Source organism: Malurus melanocephalus, unplaced genomic scaffold, assembly GCF_030028575.1.
Source record: "Malurus melanocephalus ecotype Western Australia unplaced genomic scaffold, MMel_1.1 scaffold_402, whole genome shotgun sequence".
Classification (NCBI taxonomy): Eukaryota; Metazoa; Chordata; class Aves; order Passeriformes; family Maluridae; genus Malurus; species Malurus melanocephalus.
In genome coordinates this window covers 79,761-87,278 of record NW_026623634.1, presented here as the reverse complement: position 1 = coordinate 87,278, position 7,518 = coordinate 79,761, and positions in this window count along the sequence as shown.

The following is a 7,518-nucleotide window of genomic DNA, read 5'->3' as shown; positions in this document are numbered from 1 at the left end:
TCCCCTCTCCTCTCTCCTCTCCTCCTGCTTCCCATGGTTTTTCCAGTTCGCAGCTCAGGAGTGCAGTGAGCCCCAAGGATCAACTTCTCCATGTTCATTCCCAGCACCTCTCCAAGCAGAAACCTTCCAGAAAAAACGCTTCCCTTCCATCTCCCTCCCCTAGGCTGGGAGCAAGACACAGGAAAACTCAGGAAAACCTGTAAAACAGCGATTTCAGTGTTTTCAAAGTATTTTCATGGGGAGCACAGAAAGGGGGATTACAGTTTGTGCTGACCCCAGAGTGGCCGAGCGTCCAGCTCAGCTCTGGTGCAGCCCAGCCTTTGCGTTTCCAAACCAGTTCAGCCATGCCTAATCACGGGCGCTATGCTCTGAGACCTAACAGAAGCACTTCTCCTTTAATTAATCTCCAAGTTTGCTATCTGAGTGCTGTGCCATATGGTATTGATTTTTCAGCTTGGTATGACAGCACTTGCCATGAAAGAAACGAACCTAATTAAAGCAGGGGACACCAGCGCACGGGCAGCTACTCTCACTCTTGCCCTTAATACTTTGGCTTTCTAGACGGGCTCTCCTGAGTGCAAACAGGTGCTGRAATGGGGCACCTCCACCTGCAGGTGAATTCAGAGGTTTTGGCTCTGCAAAAAGGTCCAGGTTCTTTTCTCAGCACTGGGCTGGGCTCGCTGACAAATAGAACCCGGGCTTTTCCAGTTATCTCCACTCTGCAGCTGAGCAGGGAGATTTTGCAGCATGGCTTCCAAAACAAACCAAGGTTCTATTTTTTTCAGACAGAGCAGATGAGTCATTAATTMATTTCAGTGTCCTCCCTCTCCCCCATTAACAACTGAACTCCCAAGAGACTTAAACTCGGGTCTTTTAGCTGAAGACTGATGTGGCAGTCTCACAGATCCCATCCAACATCACTCAAGTAGATGACCCTTTACCAAAGCTATCTTGTCCCAAACAGAGCATCTAAAGGACCTACAGAAATAACAGAAAAATTACCTAAATATATCCACATCCACGGATCCTCCTTCTCAGAAGAGTGAAGGCACACAGGTTTGTCTCATCTTTGCRGGCAGCCACATTATTTGGTGTGAGAAACCTGTAGTTCACCTCACCCATTCTACTTGACCCTCCAGGAAAGCTTTTCCTGCCCAGCTTTCCTCCACAGACTCGGGGATGTGTTTTCTGTGCTCTGACATTGCATTCTGTAATTTTCTTTTTGGATGCAGAAGGGGCAGCTTTCCATACATGGGGATTTCCTCTGCCTGGTTYTCCTGTTATAGCTCAGCCTTGCACTCATCAATGTCCCCCCTGCACAATCTTCTGCTCTATTCTCCTACATTGGCAGCACCCAGTTATAAAACTTGTAAAAATTTCTTGTGGGACTAGTTTTTCCCATAGTAAAGGACAGATTTTAGCACAGAGGACTTTCCAGCCTTTCTACCAGCTCCTGGGCTTTTCTTTCATGGGATTCCTCTAAAATAGTCGAGGTGCTTTGGTGCCAAAAGGGAACATAATCTATAAAATGAACGGATTGAATGTTGCTGACAATGAATAATTATTTAATCACCTCAAATAGGACTTGTTGGTATTGCCACACTCTGGGAAATAAAAGGAGGAGGAAAAGTAACAAGGGGAAAAAATAAACTTCTCCTTTGTGGGATTATTGTCTGCAGTCTTCATTATTGTCTGCAGTCTTCCATTTTGGCTTGAGGTTATATGGATTTTGAAGGCAGACTAAATGTATTTTTTTCCTATTTGCAGATGGCAGCGAAGGCTCTCATTTCCTTTTTCTTGGTACCTAGAAAGTTTCCAGTTTCTCCAGGGGAAAGATGCCTGGTCACCGGTTTCCTYCAGCATCCCCCAGCTCAGCCTCCTTTGCGGCTCCTGCAGAGCTCTGCCAGCCAAAGCACTCCTGAGAGATGAACTCACACTGGTGTTCATACCCAGTTTCCCGGGGCAGGAAATCCGTGCCTCAGTCCCTTTTTTTTGGGGCCATCCCAGCAGGATGCACACACAAGCAGGTTACCTGCAGCTCCCCTCSCAGCTGGGAGCCCGTGAGCCATCCTCCCCTCTCTTTTTAAGTGACCCCCCTTTTGTTTCTTTAGCTCACAGGAGGGGATGTAACAAAGAGCCCCACGGTCCCGCACAGGGGCTGAGTGTTCATTTGTTGGGCAAAGCAGCCCCTGCGGCTGAGGGAGCCCTGAGAGCGCAGCTGAGCTGCGTGGCARGCTGGGGACAGCCATCCCCAGGGGCAACCTGAGAAAAGAGGCAATTAGCCAGCCCCTCACCAGCGCAGCAGGGGCGGTTCAAGGGGAAAGAAAAGCCGAGCCCTGGTGGTAATGACATTTTTCCACATGGGTAAATGCATTGATCTGTGACAAACAATACCAGGCTGTGCCTCTGGCTGCGGTGCRGAGGAGGAGAGGATGGGAGAGCTTCCCCGTGCAAGATGTTCGAGACAGAAGTTTCCTAGATTGCCTGCAAGAAGCAGAACATCTGCGGAGGATGGGTCCCCGAGGATGTGTCGCTGTGAAATCAGAGCAGCCCAGGTCTCACCCCGCGGGTGCCAGAAGCTTAAAGGCAGGTGCGATGCAGGTGAGGATCATCTGCATTCYCATCCTAAATCATCAGAAAATCTTCCAGAGCAGACAAGCAGGGTACAGAGCACTCAAGTAAAGCTTCATRACAGAGCTGCCCTAGGAAAACTACCTGTTCCTGGAGGCTAAAACAGTGACAAAWCTGCTCCTGTCCCTGACACCTTAACTCACCATGTGAGGTGCCTTTTACCCATTCCCTGCAGAGCAGTGAAAGGGGGCTGATCCCGTATTCGTAGAGCACCTGAGGTAACACAGGGTTTGCGTAACACCCCAATCCATGCCTGGGTTGGAGCTTCTCTCCCAGGGCAATTCCTCTGGGAGAAACCCAACCCATAAACGAATTATATGGCAGAGCTGGACCTCTGCTTTTCTTCGAGCAGTTTCTTCTACTTCCCKGCTTCAAAAATAGCCAGGTGACCACGTATAAATCCCACTACTCAGACAGAAGTGGTGGGATGTCCCAGGCACATCTGGGACTGGGCATGGTGAGCGCTTGAGAAGAAACATTCAGCAGTGTATTATTAGTGCCTTGTCGTGGAATGGACAAAGTGGTTTAGGAGAGCACAGGGCAAGGCACACATCCTGTCCGAAGGGCTTAACTTCTAAGCTTTAATCAGAAGAATTAGGGCTTTACTTTGGCTCGAATTTAATCAGAACGAATCACAGAGATGGCCGTGCCATTTCGTAGGCAGGGTGCTATCCKCTCAGGACGTTCCCTCGTGCCTCACATCAGCCAGGCTGCACCCCTGGTGATCAGGGTCTGGCTGCTGGTGSCAGGCACTGTCCCAAGGGCCACCAGGATAGGATGGAAGCTCTCTTGGCTCTGGGGGTGCCTCCCAGACTGGCTTTGCCCTCCTGTTGAAGGTTTAGCCCCAGGTGGGCTCCCACAGGGCTGTCCGAGGTCTCAGCCACCAGGATGCACACGCACTCATCCGATGGCAGCTCYAGCAATTCTCCCACATCTCTGCTCACTCAGCACTCTCCTTTGGGCTGGAGCCATCAGGAGCAGCCCTCGATGGCCGCTGCTTTGCCAGCTGGACTGGAGCCTGGGCCCTGCTTTAGCCCAGCTYGCACCACGCGTGCGGTCGCATGGCGGGGCCGTGGGTGGAGCGGGGTCCAGGCAGATTTCCCTGCCAGAGCGAGCAGAAAGGAAGGAGATTTGTTCTGTTCCTGGCTGGCTTCTGCACTCCTCACACAGAGCTTGCAGATGCCTTGGCAGGGCAGGACACAAGCACAGGGAAAGGATCTGTGGCGAAATCCAGGGCGGGCACTGCTTTTTCCCCCAACTCGGCACCTGCCTCACCCACCACATCACCATGGGTTCACTCTTCATTTTTACCTGCAAAGTAGCACCTTTGATTGGCATTTCACCTGGCAAGCTCAAAGTCGAGGCAAAGAACACCAAACAGCAGCTATTTAAAGCAAACCACACAATTCTCTGATGAGAGCTGCCACAGTCAGAGGACTTTTGTYACTGAGCTTTTTCCACCCTGTTTTTTTGACTGTTTTCTGCTCACTTTTGCAAGCGCATCCCTCGTTGCAAAGCCAGACCCCCGCTGCCCTGGGCACCGTGCCACCCCGCCACTCCCTTCCCTGGCCAAAACAAATTCCTGACCATGGCAGCAGGCAAATATCAGGCACATATACTGGATGTAACCCTCATGCCAGCTCCTCACACTCCTTGCTGCATTTCCAGCTCACAGAAGTGGCTTGGATCTTCCTGAGCAAAATCTAATCAGGTCTGTGTAAAAAAAAAAATAAATAAACACCAGAGTGGGAAAGAAAAGCCCTGACCATATTTTTAAATAATACCAAAAAGCTGTAAGTATGTGGTCGGCCTGTTTGTTCTTACTGCATGGGATCAGCCTGATTATTCAGGGATTCATTTTTATTTCTGAGTTTTATTTTTTTCTCATTCAACAGCTGCACATTAATAAAAACTCCATTTATTGGAGGATTTGGCTGGGATTGCTATAATAAAATAGAAGGATTTGTGCCGGGCACTAAAAGAACTCTCTGCAAAAAAAGTAGTGTTTTTCCTGTGATTAGGAGCACCAGAACATATTGTTTTGCTGTGTAGCGCCATCACTGCCAAGGGTGGTGACAGATGTCTTGTGTTAATGTTGAATGATTAAATGCCATTTCTGAAGCCACTCCCTGTCCATGTAGCACGGTGCTGCTTCACCCACACAATCTGCCTTCAATCTGTTCCCTTCTGATGCTGAGAGCATCCMGCCCTGCTGACTGTCAGGAAAGCCCCATCAGCTGCACGCTGTGCCCCAGAGCCAGCTGTGTCCAGCCAGTGTCCACACAGCAGCCTTCCAGCTCCCTGTCAGGAGCAGGCTGGCCATCACTCAGAAACAGAGGGTGCAGCCAGCAGAAACAGAGAGACAAACGCAGCTTTTGAGCATCTTGTCCTGCCATGGTGCTCCTCACCCACCCCAAGAGTGAGGGTGGGTTTGTAGGAAACTTCAGCCTAAGAGGTCACTATTTCCAGCTCTAGCTCTCCTAAAAGCAGTGATGTTCCTTCAGCTTGCCTCTCTTCTGTACACAGGCCACTGCTTGTCATTTGTGACCACTGCCTTTGAGCAGGGCAGAGAGCATCCCACCTGTGGGGGACAACACAGCCGTGCCCAGCTGCACCAGCACTTCCACCAGCTCTCTGTGCTTCCCACTGTCCTCAACCCAGCTCCTTTTGCTCTCTTACTCTCATAAACCAGTACAGCCCACGGATTGTATCCTTCTCTGCCCAAAACCAGGCAGGCAGCTCAGCTCTGGGGAGAAAGAGCCTCTGCCCAGAAGGAGAAAACGGGGAAAGCAGCAGGGAGGTGGAGGTGGAGGATCGCTGCTGTCCACCTGAAATTTAGCAACGTTCCTCTTCCAAAAGCCTGCTCTGGCTCAGCAAACACACACAGGGACACACTGAGAGAAGCACACACACAGATCCTTGAGCAGGATATCTGTATCCTCTGGAAGAATGTTGTCCTCACAAAACCATTACCTGTTTAGCATCTGTTGCAACAACCCACTGTGGAGACAAGTCGTGCACCCCATTTCTGACCCACCCACACACGGGTAGCATCTGAGTCCCAGCACTGCACGGATGACAAATGAGGCTGTTTCCCCAAATAGAATAGGGGGAAGGGAGGAGATGGCTGAGGAAAATCTGGCTGCTTACATGCACTCCCACAAGTTGCTGCCAAGCCCTTTCAGCCAAGGGGGAAAACATGGTAGGGGCACTTAGGCAAGCTGGGAGTTGCACAAAGGTGTTAAAGAGAAGGATGCCCCCGGAGGATGCCAAGCCAAGATGAAGTTGCTGAACACGCTCACAGCACCTTCTCCCCTCCCCTGTTCACCTCTGCCTATGAATCCTGTGGATTTAGGGGTGATGTCCCCCTGCTTTGTCCCAGGACCAAGCGCCTCTCAAGATGTCATCCTGCCCTGACAGCTCTTCTGCAAAGCTTGGGGACGCAGGAAGGCAAGGGGTGCCACACAGCAAGAGGCCCAAATTGACTTATTTCTACCACCTCTCCTTTAAAAAAATATGAAGCCCTGCTGTCACTTGTTAATCCARCAGCCTGACAGGTCAAGTAAAAGCAGGTTGCCCACTCGCTTTCACTTCTCCCCCAACTTAATCTCTGTGCTAAATTACAAGTTGATAATGGGTTACCATTAATTATTGATTTTCCAGATAATACTTGTTAAAGTAGAATTAACGCTATTGTTTTTGAACAAATACTGCCCAAATACTGTGTTTAGTGGGCTTGTAATCAGCTTTACCCACTTCTCCTCTAATCTGATTGAAACAGATTTCCTACCAAATCTTTTTTATCATTTCGTTGATATTAAAAGGTCACATATTTATGCCTGCCCAAAAGTTTAATTTAAGTTACTGCAATTGATTATCATGACATATTCATGCCCAAACAGCAGAGTGCTGATGGATGTGCTTTAATTTCAGGTGGGAATGAAGAAGCAGAGAGAAAGAGTGAGGAAAAACACTTTCCGTGGCATTCAGCGAGTGATGTTAGGCATTGTACATTTTAGCTTATTTTCCCAAGCCCTATATTATGATTCTGTTCATCATAATGCCTTTTGACCTGCTGCATTTACTCCATCATAATTATCCTTTAATACTCTTATAAATGAACTTTTAGCTTATCTTCTGTTAATTCTCAGAACAAGCAAAGCACACACGTAACAAACAAAGCCATCTAAATAAAGTGTTTAACCCTTGTGGTGGCTTTCCCTGATTATTCAAAGGTGGGCTGTGCATTTAAGAGCTAGGGGGGGTTAATTACACTTCTTCTGGTAAGGTACAGAATGTATGATGGCATCTCAGCCCCTCTTCAAGCCAAGCCCCACTGAACAAGCCTCTGAATAGAAAAAGCAGTGAATTTAAAACAAAACAAAATGAACTGGCAGGAGTATCACAGATCAATCTGGGATTTCTCCAGTGCTGGGCAGCCACACAAGCTGAATGGCACATGGGCCTGAGGTGAGCTAGTTAGAAAGAGAAGGTGGAAGCCACTGGTCTCAAGCACCTGAGAGGCTCCAATTTGATTTCYAGCTTAGCCATGAGCTCTCAGGGATCCCTTGGCTCTCTAGGCCATGCAGGACATGGAGACCCCTGCCAGGTGTGTCCTGTGTTCCTGTATTTTGGAGCAGASATGGTTTATTTCTAACACAGCCACAGTACTAAACACTGCAGCATCTCCCACCTTGCTTCTCCTCCACAGCCATGCTCAAGCCGTGGTGGGACATGGGAACGCTCCAGCTCRTTCCATTTCTGTGCTGTGGAGTTTWGCACATGATCACATCTCAGCAGTGATCTCCACAAAGGTCTCCACACACACAAACATTTCAGCAATCTGGGGAGCACAAGACCAGTGCTGGTTTGCAGCTGGAGCTGGGT